Below are 15,857 nucleotides of genomic sequence, written 5' to 3'. Positions count from 1 at the left end.
TCTAGCTTGGAGAGTCCTAATTGAGAGGGACAATCATGTAAAAATGTTAGGACTCTAGCTAGGAGAGTCCTAATTGAGAGGGGCATTCTGTTAGGACTCTAGCTAGGAGAGTCCTAATTGTGAGGGGCATTCATGTATGAGGTTTTTTCTTGGAGAAGAATTAGGAGTTGTAAGGGAATAGGAGTCTTGAGTAGGAGTCCTATTAGGAGTTGGTTAGAAGTAAGAGTCTTAAGTAGGAGTCCTATTAGGAGTTAGGGTTTAGAAGCCCTATAAATAGCCATGTATTCCTTCTCTTTTAATAAGCAATAGATGAATCTTTTCTGCAGCCTTTGAGCAGCAACTTGGAGGGAGGAACCCCTATAGAGTTCCAAGGAGGCCGATCCCCTAAAGAGATCAACCCCAAGTTTAGAATCTGCAAGGGTTCTAACAGATGGTTGGCCTTTGCCTATTGAAGGAAGGCCTTTAGTTGACGTCGGTGACCTCGTCGGTGGAGGAAGCCAAAAGTGGAGTAGGTCAAGATTGACCGAACCACTCTAAATCTCGGTTTGCATTTACTTTAAGCATATTATCTTTACTGCAAACCTCCTCTATAGCTTATTGCTTTCTGCACATATACGATCCGGTTTCAAGCGTTGCACTTTTCGAATCAGCGTTTAGACGTAAAACTATTTTTTCGTACGATCATCATATTTTAGTTTGCGTTTATGTCTTGATTTCAATCATAACTGCAAACTGCCTTTATGTCCTTGCTTAAACTGCATCTAGCCTAATCAAGTGATTTATGAATCAGCATTTAGACGTAAATCAGCTTCTTCGTACGAACGTCGTATTTCAGTTTGCGCTTATATTCTGGTTTTCATCATAACTGCAAACTGCCTTCATAAGATTGATTTTAACGTCATCTCGCTTGATCTTAAGTTAAAGTAATCTTAGAATTGGCTTTTACAACGAAATCGTTTTTATCGTTTGAACGTGTTTTATCGTTGAAAGATTTTCGCTGCACTAATTCAACCCCCCCCCCCTCTTAGTGCTCTTGATCCTAACACCCATATGGCCAGGCATGACCCAACCCATGTGGCTAGGTACGATCTAGTCCATGTGGCCATATATGACTCAGCCCATGTGGTAAGGTACGATCCAACCATGTGGCTAGGCATGGGCTAACTCATGTGGCTAGGTACGATCCAGTATATGTGGCCGTGTATGACCCAATTCATATGGTAATGTATGACCTAACTATATGGTCACGCATTGGCTAGCTCATTCAGCTAGGTACGACCCAATCTATGTGGTTAGATACGACCCCAACTCATACGTCTAAGACCAACTCGCTAGCCAAGTAAAACCTAGTTCAAATGGTAAGGCTCAGCCCAACTTATAAGTGAAGCTTAGCCTAGTTCATTAAGCTAAGTTTGCCTAGCTATGCGATTGGCATTAGACATATCGTCACTCTTTCTATATAGCCCATTGTACCTCAACTCAACCTAGTACTTGGAACAGGTGTATGCAGTATATGTGACGTATCCAAGACTCTGGTGGGTTGGTTCTGTTTGGGTTAGCACTATACGACATAGTCCAATCTCCTTTCTCTTTATTGGTTTGAGCTCATTAATTTACAAAATCAAACAGGTTTGATCAGTTAAAATCAGTTTAGGGTGATTCCAAACTAACTTGACTAGTTCAAACCTATTTGACCTAATTGAGATCAATCAAATATAAATTAGACTGGTTTAGGGTGATTCCAGACTGGTTCTATAATGATTTGATATTGGTTCCGTTAAATCATAATCAAATTGAGTTTGGTTTAAGTCAATATAGCTATTCCAATTAGGGTTTCGATTGATTGAGGACTATTGAGATATTGATGTTTCATGCTTTTATGATTTGATGAATTTAAAGGTTTTATTTGAAGATATCGTTTGAAAATGATTATTGGTTTTCTATGTTTATGATATTGATATGATAATTATCATATAGTAGATGTGACTAGACTAGTAGTTCACATTGGGAGTGCAACCTGTGAAAGGAGCTAGGGCCCATCATAGTGCGGAGCCACCAATGAACATAGTCTAGTAGATTTACATCACGTATGGTCTCTTATAATGTTTAATCATATTGATTTCTTGATGTATGCATGAGTGATTGAATGAGTATAAATGAATGATCATGGATGTTTATGTATCCCTGCCAAGGGCAGGTATAGCGATTCCCTTCGGGGATTAGCGGGTCATCAGACGTGATGGTTAAATGGTTCCTCCATCCGCTGTTGGGAGGAACGTGTCCCCACTTAGGTGGGTGAGGGGTACTACTCCATCCGTTGTTGGGAGTGCGATATGGATTATCTCCATCTGCTGTTGGGAGGAATCCATCCCGTGGAATATGCCTCTCCATCCGCTATTGTGATAGTGCACCATTGGGTGATGTACGCCTTTGTTATTATGTATGCGTTGTATGTAACTGATGCATGATTTTGTTCATTATGTAAGAAATTATCATCATTTTTCTGATGTATAAGTTTTATGATGAATAGATATATTTTCATATTGAATTATTGATATTTATTTATATTTCATGAATATTGATGATTATTTTTATGATTTTTCTGAGGTTCCTACCAGCATGTGTGGTTACTGATGTGTTTTTATTTTATATTTATTTTTAGAGTAATCTACTATTGTGTAATATATCTGAAGCTTGGGTGGAAGAGACTTATGATCCTGTGAAGAAGATGTCATTTTTCTAGCTAATAGAATATTTACTATTGTAAAGACAATGATTTGAATTCAAGACGAATGAGAAAAAAGGAGGGAGTTTATTATGTAAATTATCGATAATAAATTACTGATTTATTATTCTTTTTATAAATTCGGGATGTGACAAATTTAAATTATAACACTCCTGATTAGTCCCATATCGAAAGTGGGCAGGATTAAGATTGACTTATAAGGGTCTGATGAGTGTACTACTATCAACTTCAGTTTAAGCATTTTGGTCATTGGTTTAGACCAAACGAAGTTGATAGGCCAGTTAGCCCATTAGGCTCGGGTCATGATATTTGGTATCAGGGCCGACCTAGCATTTGGGCAGGATGAGAGGGCTCTAGTAGGAAAGGGCTACCCGTAGATCTGGGTTATGTTAGGCCTTGACGAGGACGTCAAGCTGGGTCTGGGTTATGTTAGGCCTTGACGAGGACGTCAAGCTGGGTCTGATGAGTGTACTACGTTAACTCAGGTTGTAACATTTTATTGAAACACCCCTACTATTGGTCTACTATAGGATACTTTGAGCGTCTGGAGGAACGAGATGAAATTCGGGTAACCACCAATTTTTGAGGAAAAGGCAAACAGTTCGGGCATCAACAAGCAGGAGCTCCTAGCAATCAGCGTATGTTTTTATTGTCAACAACCGGGGCACATGTCGAAGGATTGCCCACGGAAGCAACATCAACGCCGAGCTCCACCCTAAACAACTGGACAACAACAGCTACGACCCAGAGAGGAAGGACATGCAAGAGTCTTCGTACTGACTCATCAAGATGTTGAAGCCTCAGGATCTATTATTAAAGGTATCATCACACTTTGTGGTATACCAGCATCTGTGCTTATTGATTCTGGTTCTACGCATTCTTTTATATCACCCTATTTTGCTATGAAACTTCATAAGAATCATGAGACAATGAATAATGCATTAATGGTAGTAACACCAGTTGGAAATGTTGAATCTCGTATTTTGATGATGAAACTACTTGATATATGTTTATGATTTAATATGCGTTTTGAGTGACGCAGGATGCTTTGATCAGGATGAGACAATTAAAGCAGGAACATCATGTTGTACCGGAGGAACATGTCAGAAGATTGGACGTCGGGCCGGTGGATCGGTCGACGTATCGACAGAAGGCTTCGGGCCGTGGACTCGGGCATCGGGCCAAGAAGAGCGGTTATTGTGCCAAGGATATCGGAGTTGCGGAGTCAACTGGTCGATTGGGCAATAGGCCGCAGGAGAGGACGATGCGCCGAAGAATCAGATGAAGCGTCGAGGGACCAATGACATGCCGGACAACTTGGTTAATTGCTTAGGATTAATTGTCTCGATCGAAGTTTTGTTTTAATTGTGCAGGATTAACTATGATAACGATGAAGACATAAAGCGAAACAAAGTGTCGGAGTCAAGTGCGAAGGATTTGTTGCGAGTTCGAGAGTTCGACGGAAGTCCGAAGGTTCGTCGGAAATGCTACCGGAACGAGCCGAGAATGAGTTGGGAGCTTGCCGAAGGGTTTTTCGGAAGCTCGCCGGAAGGTTCGTTGGGAGTTCGCGGAGCTCGCCGAGAAAGATCGGAGCTTGCCGAAGAAGCTCGTTGGAACTCGCTAAGAACAAATCGTGAAGTCTAGGAGCTTGCCGGGAGTCCGCAGAATGGTTTCCGAGAGTTCATCGGAAGACCGCCGGAAGTTTGCCGGAAGCTCGCCAGAAGAAGTCTTGACTTGCGGACTTTGTAATAGCTTAGAAAATATCTTTAAAATCATAGTTAGCACATTAATTAGGGTTAAGATTAGGTGTTAATCCTATAACCCAAGTAGGGGCCAATTAGGCCCAAGTTCGGACTGGTTTGGGCCAAGTTTGGAGCCAAACCAAGTGAGCTGAAATAGTGAAAGAGGTGCAACCTCCCCAGCCAGGGGTGGCACTGCCTGAGCTCAGTCTTCGAGCAAGACTGGGCGGTGCAACCTCCCTGACAGAGAGGTGGCACCACCTGAGCTCGGTCTTCGAGCGCTGGCAGAGAGGTGCAACCGCCTCAGTCAAGAGGTGGCACCGCCTGGGCTCAGTCTTCGAGCTCTGCCAGGCGGTGCAACCTCTCCAGTCAGGAGGTGCAACCGCCTGATCCCGGAATTCCGGGATTTGATCGTTTTGAGCTCCAAATTTGAACTGGGTTGGGGCCTATAAATACCCCACCCATTCAGCACTGAAAGCATAGAACACACACTCGAAATCTTGCTATCTTTCTGTGTTTCTTAGAGCTCAAAACTGCTAGTTCTCCTCTTTCTATTCTTCAAGTTTGAGTTGTAAAGAGAGGAGAGAAAACTTCTGTAAGGGTTGTCTCCTAAGCCCGTCAAAAGGAGTGAATCTGTAAGAGGGTAGTTGGCCTTCGCCTATTGAAGGAAGGCTTCTAGTTGACGTCGGTGACCTCGTCGGTGGAGGAAGCCAAAAGTGGAGTAGGTCAAGACTGACCGAACCACTCTAAATCTCTGGTTTGCTTTCATTTTGAGCACTTTATCATTACTGCAAACCTCCTACATAGCTACTGCTCTCTGCGCTTTTACGAACAAGTTTCTAAGTTCTGTTCTTTTCAAATCTACATCCAGACGTAAATCGGTGTTTTCGTACGATCTCTACATTACGGTTTACACTTACGTTTTGATTCTATTTATAACTGTAAACTGTCTTTTGTGCTTTTACGAACGAGTTTCTTTGCAGTTTACGTTTACCTCTTGATTCTGTTTATAACTGCAAACTGATTTCTGCAAACGAGTTTCTTTGCAGTTTACGTTTACGTCTTGATTCTATTTATAACTGCAAACTGATTTCTGCGAACAAGTTTCTTTGCAGTTTACGTTTACGTCTTGATTCTGCTTAGACGTAAAACTGTGTTTTAGACGTAAACTACTTTTAAACGTAAAACTACGTTTAGACGTAAAACTGCGTTTAGACGTAAACTGCGTTTAGACGTAAAACTACGTTTAGACGTAAAACTGCGTTTAGACACAAACTGCGTTTAGACGTAAAACTATGTTTAGGCGTAAAACTGTGTTTAGACGTAAAACTGCGTTTAGACGCAAACTGCACTACGCTCAGACGCAATCTGATCTTAGACGTAAACTGCACTCAGACGCAAACTGCGCTTAAACGCAATCTGCGCTTAGACGCAAACTGCGCTTAGACGCAATCTGAGTTTAGACGTAAACTGCGCTTAGACGCAAACTGCGCTTAAACGCAATCTGAGCTTAGACGCAAACTGCGCTTAGATGCAAACTGCGCTTAGACGCAATCTGCATTTAGACGCAAACTGCAAACTGCATAAATTGCGCTTAGACGCAAACTGTGTTTAGACATAAACTGCACTTAATCATAAGTAATCTTAGAATTGGCTTTTGCATTAAAATAGTTTTTATCGAACGAACGCAGCTTTCATTTTTAATCGCTGAAAGATTTCCGCTGCACTAATTCACCCCCCCCCTCTTAGTGCTCTCGATCCTAACAATTGGTATCAGAGCGGGGTATTTCTCATTTCGGATTTACACCCGAGAGAAATGGCTCTTCAAGAGGGCTTTTCGATCTTTTGTCCATCGTTCTTTAACGGATTGGACTACACTTATTGGAAAACTCGAATGAGAGTTTTCTTGATTTCTCTAAATCGTGATTTATGGAATATCGTTGAAAACGGTTTTCAACTTCCCTCTAAACCGATGAACGAATGGTCGGTTTTAGAGAAGAAGTATTTTTCTTTAAACACAAAGGCTATGAATGCCTTATTTTGCGCTTTGGACAAAAATGAGTTCAATCGGGTTTCTTTGTGCGAAACAGCTTTCGATATTTGGCGCACTCTTGAAATCACGCATGAGGGAACTAGTAGAGTCAAAGACTCGAAAGTTAATATTTTACTGCATGATTTCGAGCTTTTTCGAATGCAACCAAGCGAGACTATAGGCGACATGTACACCCGTTTCACGGATATCGTCAATAGTTTAAGAGCTCTTGGAAAATGTTTTTCGGACTTTGAACTCGTAAACAAGATTTTGCGTTCTCTTTCTAAGAAGTGGGATTCAAAAGTAACTGCAATACAAGAAGCTAAAAACCTAAACAACTTACCACTTGAAGAACTAATTGGTTCATTGATGACATATGAAATGGTGCACAATGCACATGATGAACATGTTGAACACAATTACCTTCCAAAGAACAGGAAGGATTTGGAACTCTGGACAAATGAATGCCACTTGAGCGATGACTCAAGTGATGAGGACAATGATGAACAAAACAACCTTCCAAAGAACAGGAAGGATTTGGGACATAGAACATTTGAAGACCACTCGAGCATAAGCTCAAGTGATGGTGAACTTAAACTACAAATGAAACGAAAATTAAAAAGCAAAAAGAATGGAACTACTTGCTTTAAACGCAAGAAGAAGAACAAAATTTGGGATGAATCGAGCTCCTCCGAAGAAGAGAAAGTCAACAAAAGCAAGGCGGCAAACTACGCCTTAACAGCCCACAATGATGAGGTAATCGAAATCCCCCTAATTTATTTTGAAATTACTTGATGCTTTCATGATGTATTTTTCTCTTTTAGTTTAGAATTAATTTTCTTAAAAATAAATGTTAAAAAAATTATTATGATCATACTAAGTAATTTCGAAAATGATAATATTACATATTTTATGATAAACAAATAAAATGATCTTGATTGAAAATATGAAATCATGGTTAAGAAGTAATAATGTGGATTTCCATTGTTATTTCTCGATTTTGATTAAAGATCATGTTTGATTTGAAGAAATGCATAATGATGAAATTAAATATTTCGATTAACAATTTCATGCATGAGATTTTAAAGTTATACATGATGATTTTTGTGATTGATGGTTTTATGATGAAATTCATTTTACGATCCTAAACGTTGATGCATGTTTTCATTTGACATAAATGAAAAGGCATGCTAACATGAAATCGATCACTTAAGATGAAACACTTAAAAAAGGGGAGAAATATATGAATTGATGCTATAAACACTATGCTATGATTATCCCATGCTTGCATCATCAAGAGATATATGAATTGATGCTATGATTGCCAAATTTGCATTATGCCATGTTTGCATCATGCGTTAAGATATCAAGAACTTGTATCGTAATTTTACGCATTGATATCTTACCATATGATGAAATGCTACAATTGATGAACACTTGAAATGTAATCCTCTATCTTATTGATCTTTCAATAAATCTATGCTTGTCATACATGAATTTATTGAATGTAATTTTGAGGATGATTTCAGATTTGTCAAATGCTTGATTCGTATTTACGACATAAGATACACTTTAAATATGAAACATGCTTCAATCATGTTAAATGCTTCAATCATTTTCTATCTCTAGAGTTCTCGATTTTGATGAAATACAAGTGATAAATTCATTTATGATATCTTGTAAATCACTTGAATTATGAATGAGTTTTTTATGATGTGTTAAAAGAATCACTTAAAAAGAAAATGCTTTTCCCATCTTATCGAGATTAATGATTTCATGATATTGTGTGAATCTCGAAATTGATTTTGATGAAATAGTAATAACGTTATTCATGTTATGAATCTCAAAAATGATAATATGCTTCATGTGATAATATGAATACACGAAACACTTATGATATGATTTTTATACAATTCTGTGTATTCATAAAATATTTATCTCCTCATCCAATAACTTTTCTTGATATTCCTTATGAGATGAAATGAAATAATGCATGAAATACAAATGAGGAGTTATTGATCATGCATGGTAGGATATAATTTGACAAAATTGATACCATCATGATATTAAACATTTATGATTTGCAATTATGCATGCAATACTTGTGCTTTCTAATTATGATGTGATGTATTGCATATGATGTAAATCATGATGAGTGCTAAGTTACACATTTTGAGAAGAAATTGCTATATTGAAACATTAATGTAATTATGAATGATGATATGATATTATGCATGTAATACTTCAACTTATGATAATGCAATGATAAAATATTCATGATGAAAAATTGTCTTGACATTCATAACTTGATTATTCATCCTTTGTCATGATTTTGAAATCGTTGTAAAAGGAAAAAGAACTACAAAACTGTATTCTTCCTTTCTTTTTGACAATGACAAAGGGGGAGATAGCTAGCTTGCACAAGTCAAGAAGATGCAAAAACTTGATTGCTAGCTTGCCTATCTTAAGTAGCAAAGATTGCTAACTTGCTTATTTCAAGAAGCAAAAGTTGTCTTCTTGAACATCACCATCTTGAATATCCCAAGAAGCAAGACTTGCAACCTGCACATTACAATAGGAAGCAATAATCATGAGCCTACACAAGAAAGTTATCTTGCATTTGCTTTCGAAGTTTTTGCTAACTTGCACATCTAGCAAAACTTGACAAATTTGCATATCTCAAGAAGCAAGAGTTGCTTTCTTGAACATCTCTAAATTGCTAGCTTGCATGTTCTAAAAGTGCTATCTTGTATACTGTAGAACTTGCATATCTGAAACTTGATAGCCTGAATATTCTAAGCATGATGTAACATTTGCTAAATTTTTTGGCTTCAAAACTGCATGATGATAAAACTTGATAATATGTTTTTCATGCAATAAGTTAAACCAATATCACAAACACTTGATTGTGATACTTCTCCTTTTTGTTGATGACAAAGGGGGAGAAGTATGTTGATGAAAGTATGTTGATGACATGACATGTTATGCATAAGTTTATGCATATGTTCATGTTGACGTGTTGCAAGTATTCATGATGAATATTGCAATGACTTGAATTCAGTTTGAATTCAAGGTTCTATCAATATGGCATATTGATAGGGGGAGTTTGTTTAAACTCCGGGAGTTAAGTTTAACTCCGTCATCAAGTGGTTGTCATCATCAAAAAGGGGGAGATTGTTGAATCTCGTATTTTGATGATGAAACTACTTGATATATGTTTATGATTTAATATGCGTTTTGAGTGACGCAGGATGCTTTGATCAGGATGAGACAATTAAAGCAGGAACATCATGTTGTACCGGAGGAACATGTTAGAAGATTGGACGTCGGGCCGGTGGATCGGTCGACGTATCGACAGAAGGCTTCGGGCCGTGGACTCGGGCATCGGGCCAAGAAGAGCGGTTATTGTGCCAAGGATATCGGAGTTGCGGAGTCAACTGGCCGATTGGGCAATAGGCCGCAGGAGAGGACGATGCGCCGAAGAATCAGACGAAGCGTCGAGGGACCAATGACATGCCGGACAACTTGGTTAATTGCTTAGGATTAATTGTCTCGATCGAAGTTTTGTTTTAATTGTGCAGGATTAACTATGATAATGATGAAGACATAAAGCGAAACAAAGTGTCGCAGTCAAGTGCGAAGGATTTGTTACGAGTTCGAGAGTTCGACGGAAGTCCGAAGGTTCGTCGGGAATGCTACCGGAACTAGCCGAGAATGAGTTGGGAGCTTGCCGAAGGGTTTTTCGGAAGCTCGTCGGAAGGTTCGTTGGGAGTTCACGGAGCTCGCCGAGAAAGATCGGAGCTTGCCGAAGAAGCTCGTTGGAACTCGCTAAGAACAAATCGTGAAGTCTAGGAGCTTGCCGGGAGTCCGCAGAATGGTTTCCGAGAGTTCATCGGAAGACCGCCGGAAGTTTGCCGGAAGCTCGCCAGAAGAAGTCTTGACTTGCGGACTTTGTAATAGCTTAGAAAATGTCTTTAAAATCATAGTTAGCACATTAATTAGGGTTAGGATTAGGTGTTAATCCTATAACCTAAGTAGGGGCCAATTAGGCCCAAGTTCGGACTGGTTTGGGCCAAGTTTGGAGCCAAACCAAGTGAGCTGAAATAGTGAAAGAGGTGCAACCTCCCCAGCCAGGAGGTGGCACCGCCTGAGCTCAGTCTTCGAGCAAGACTGGGCGGTGCAACCTCCCTGACAGAGAGGTGGCACCGCCTGAGCTCGGTCTTCGAGCGCTGGCAGAGAGGTGCAACCGCCTCAGTCAAGAGGTGGCACCGCCTGGGCTCAGTCTTCGAGCTCTGCCAGGCGGTGCAACCTCTCTAGTCAGGAGGTGCAACCGCCTGATCCCGGAATTCCGGGATTTGATCATTTTGAGCTCCAAATTTGAACTGGGTTGGGGCCTATAAATACCCCACCCATTCAGCACTGAAAGCATAGAACACACACTCGAAATCTTGCTATCTTTCTGTGTTTCTTAGAGCTCAAAACTGCTAGTTCTCCTCTTTCTATTCTTCAAGTTTGAGTTGTAAAGAGAGGAGAGAAAACTTCTGTAAGGGTTGTATCCTAAGCCCGTCAAAAGGAGTGAATCTGTAAGAGGGTAGTTGGCCTTCGCCTATTGAAGGAAGGCTTCTAGTTGACGTCGGTGACCTCGTCGGTGGAGGAAGCCAAAAGTGGAGTAGGTCAAGACTGACCGAACCACTCTAAATCTCTGGTTTGCTTTCATTTTGAGCACTTTATCATTACTGCAAACCTCCTACATAGCTACTGCTCTCTGCGCTTTTACGAACAAGTTTCTAAGTTCTGTTCTTTTCAAACCTACATCCAGACGTAAATCGGTGTTTTCGTACGATCTCTACATTACGGTTTACACTTACGTTTTGATTCTATTTATAACTGTAAACTGTCTTCTGCGCTTTTACGAACGAGTTTCTTTGCAGTTTACATTTACCTCTTGATTCTGTTTATAACTGCAAACTGATTTCTGCAAACGAGTTTCTTTGCAGTTTACGTTTACGTCTTGATTCTGTTTATAACTGCAAACTGATTTCTGCGAACAAGTTTCTTTGCAGTTTACGTTTACGTCTTGATTCTGCTTAGACGTAAAACTGTGTTTTAGACGTAAACTACTTTTAAACGTAAAACTACGTTTAGACGTAAAACTGCGTTTAGACGTAAACTGCGTTTAGACGTAAAACTACGTTTAGATGTAAAACTGCGTTTAGACACAAACTGCGTTTAGACGTAAAACTACGTTTAGGCGTAAAACTGTGTTTAGACGTAAAACTGCGTTTACACGCAAACTGCACTACGCTCCGACGCAATCTGATCTTAGACGTAAACTGCACTCAGACGCAAACTGCGCTTAAACGCAATCTGCGCTTAGACGCAAACTGCGCTTAGACGCAATCTGAGTTTAGACGTAAACTGCGCTTAGATGCAAACTGCGCTTAAACGCAATCTGAGCTTAGACGTAAACTGCGCTTAGATGCAAACTGCGCTTAGACGCAATCTGCATTTAGACGCAAACTGCAAACTGCATAAATTACGCTTAGACGCAAACTGTGTTTAGACATAAACTGCACTTAATCATAAGTAATCTTAGAATTGGCTTTTGCATTAAAATAGTTTTTATCGAACGAACGCAGCTTTCGTTTTTAATCGCTGAAAGATTTCCGCTGCACTAATTCACCCCCCCCCTCTTAGTGCGCTCGATCCTAACAGGAAACTCTTTGATAGTTGATCAGATATATAGAAATTGTGTTATTACTATTGAAAGTCACGATTTGCTAGTAGATCTTATTCTACTAGAATTTCAAGATTTCGACGCTATCTTGGGTATGGACTGGCTTTCAGCATACCATGCAAGTGTCAATTGTTTTCGGAAAATTGTTACTTTTTCACCTCTAGATCAACCACCTTTCAAGTTCGTTGGGATTCAAGAAAAGTTTCCTTCTATTATTTCAGCCTTGAGTGCTAACCAACTCTTACTGAAGGGATGTCAGGGATACTTGGCCTTCATTTCTGAAGAAGAATATAAGAAGCTAGTATTAAAGGACATCCCTTTTGTGCAAGATTTTCTATATATTTTTCTTGAAGATCTACTTGCACTGCCACTAAATAGACATATTGAATTTACAATTGATCTTCTACCTGGTACTGCACCTATTTCTAAACCTCCATATAGAATGGCACCAATTGAGTTGGAGGAGTTAAAGAAACAGATCCAAGAGCTTTTGGACAAGGGTTTTATTCGACCCAGTGTATCACCTTGGGGTGCCCCTATCCTATTTGTGAAGAAGAAAGATGGATCTATGCGACTATGCATCGATTATACATAGCTCAACCAAGTGACCATAAAGAATAAATATCCTCTTCCCCGAATAGATGACTTGTTTGATCAACTTCAAGGTACTCAAGTATACTCAAAGATTGATTTGAGATCCGGGTATCATCAATTGAAGATAAGGGAAGGAGACATACAGAAAACTGCCTTTAGAACAAGATATGGTCATTATGAATTCTTAGTAATGCCTTTTGGACTCACAAATGCACCAGCTGCCTTCATGGACCTCATGAATAGGGTGTTCCACCCTTATCTTGATAAATTTGTAATTGTGTTCATTGATGATATCTTGATCTACTCCAAAAGCATAGTAGAGCATGAACACCATCTTAAGATAGTTTTGGAAGTCCTAAGGCAAGAGAAACTATATGCCAAGTTAAGCAAGTGCAACTTCTGGCTCAATGAAATTATGTTTCTCGGTCATGTAATTTCAAGTGCTGGTATATCTGTTGACCCTCACAAGATTGAAGCTGTGATAAAATGGAAGCAGCCTTCTAATGTTTCAGAGATTAGAAGCTTCTTAGGTTTGGCTGGATACTATAGAAGATTCGCAAAAGGCTTTTAAAAAATAGCAGCACCATTGACCAAGTTGACACAAAAGAACATAAAATTTATGTGGGATGATAAATGTCAACAAAGTTTTCAAGAATTGAAGAAGAAATTAACCAGTGCTCCTATCTTGGTGATTCCTTCAAGGGGAGAAGTTTTTGTAGTGTATAGTGATGCCTCACTACAAGGGCTTGGTTGCGTTCTAATGCAAAACGAGAGGGTAGTTGCTTATGCATCGAGGTAATTAAAGCCTCATGAAAAGAACTATCCTACGCATGACTTAGAGCTAGCAGCTATCATTTTTGCACTAAAAATTTGGAGGCATTATCTCTATGGACAAACTTTCGAAATCTTCACAGATCATATGAGTCTCAAATATATTTTCACACAGAAAGATTTAAATATGAGACAAAGAAGGTGGTTGGATTTTCTAAAGGATTATGATTTTAATATCAACTATCATCTTGGGAAAGCTAATGTAGTTACTGATGCCTTAAGCAGAAATACCTACAATCTTGTAGCCTGTATGAATATTCAAAGGAATTCTATGATGACGGAGTTAGCAGACTTAAAACTTAAACTTTTATCGGAGACAAATAAAGGTTTTCTTATGTGTTTGATGGCACAATCATTTTTAGTGGAAAAGGATAAAGAAGGTCAGAAGGAAGATACATATCTTCAAATGATAGTTAAGGAAATAACTCAAGGTTCTAGACCTGAATTCCTCCAAGCCGAAGATGGTTCTATTACATTCCATGATCGACTTTATGTTCCCGAAAGCCATCTAGTAAAGATGCAATTATTGGAAGAGGCACATAGATCAAAATTTAACATCCATCCCGGGACTACTAAGATGTATCGAGATTTACGCCAAAACTATTAGTGGCGTGGTATGAAGAGAGATATAGCAGAGTTTGTTTCTAAATGTCTGATATGTCAATAGGTGATAATCGAACAGACTCGTGTACTATATACCCATACATATGATGGAGGCGACTGGTCTCATAGCTGCTTATGTGGGGACATTAGGGCTATAGTGCAGGTGCTTATTGAAGAATGAGTTTACTGATTGATCCGCTCACGGAATGTTAGATGATTAATGATATCTCATTATCAAATAGCGATTTCGTTATCCCAATAGTGTATTTGATCCTTAGACTTGAGATACCAAGGATGTCCAATATGAGTACTCCACTCTTTGATATCATCGGGAGTGGTAGCCAACCTTACGAGGGCTATTGAGTGACGATAGAGGATCATCTGCTCTCGGTGTCATGAGTGTTAGAATCAAGTTGACACTAAGAAGAGGTAGGGGGTTGAATTAGTGCATACGTAAAAATCATGTTGAGTCAGAAATCTTCGTATAACAAAAATCATTTCGATAATGTTTAACTTTGAAAATGTTCGTAAGAGTGTGCAACTGAAGTAATGAGGAAGTAAAGCAATTGCAAAGTAAGTAAATGACAACAATAGAAATGCAAACCAAGTTTATAGTGGTTCGATTATCGTGACCTACGTCTAGTCTCAATTCCTCTTCCGTCAAGGCCACCGGCATCTACTAATAGTCTTCCTTCAATGGGCGAAGACCAACTACCCTTACAACTCTATTCTCCTTTTCATAGGCTCAAGAGAGAACCTTTACACCCTCACTCACTCCTCTCTAAATAGAAATCACACTTAGAGCAGAGAAGGAGAACTCTCATAAGATTACAATAGAATTTCCCATTGTTTTTGTCCTTAGTTCTTATGTTTGCTAAGCAGGGATGAGAGGGGTATTTATAGGCCCCAAATGGATTCAAACTTAGAGCCTAAAATTGTCTCTTCCCTGATTTTCGAGGTATTAGAGGTATCACTGCCTGTGTTGGGTAGTACCACCACCTACAGCACTGACATTGTGTTACGGACTTAGCTGATTTTACCTAAGTCGTGCGACACCCTTGCATGTCCGTCCACAAAGGTCAGCCTCCCCGAAGCCTCCTATTGTCCCTTAGGACGAACAAAAGAGAGAACGGGTTAGAGAGAACGCCTCACTCGGGATCCACAAGCAACCATCTCCGGAAACACTTCATAGACAATGCAAATTACAAACAAACTTTACAAGCTCTGAATAGTTGCACAATAAAGGGTAAAATGGTCCATTATAGATCAAAAATCTCTCACACATGTTCACATGACACAACCTTTATTTACAAGCCTAAAGCGGCTACTAACTTAACTAAAATGGGACTATTAAGCCTTCGGTCGTCCCTCTACATGTACAAAGCATGAACATACCAAAAGACACGGACATACATAAGTATTGCATCAAACATCCTGTTTAGAAGTTTGTCCGTGACATTCTCCCCCATTTATTCCTTTGACGTCCTCGTCGAAGCCTTTGTCGACACTACAACTCCTCGCCTTTGTTGAGTCTTCAATCTACTGCTCCAGCTGCAATGCGCCTCTTGGCTCCCA

This window comes from Musa acuminata, chromosome BXJ3-8 (assembly GCF_036884655.1).
Source record: "Musa acuminata AAA Group cultivar baxijiao chromosome BXJ3-8, Cavendish_Baxijiao_AAA, whole genome shotgun sequence".
Taxonomy (NCBI): Eukaryota; Viridiplantae; Streptophyta; class Magnoliopsida; order Zingiberales; family Musaceae; genus Musa; species Musa acuminata.
Note: the sequence above shows the minus strand (reverse complement) of the source record.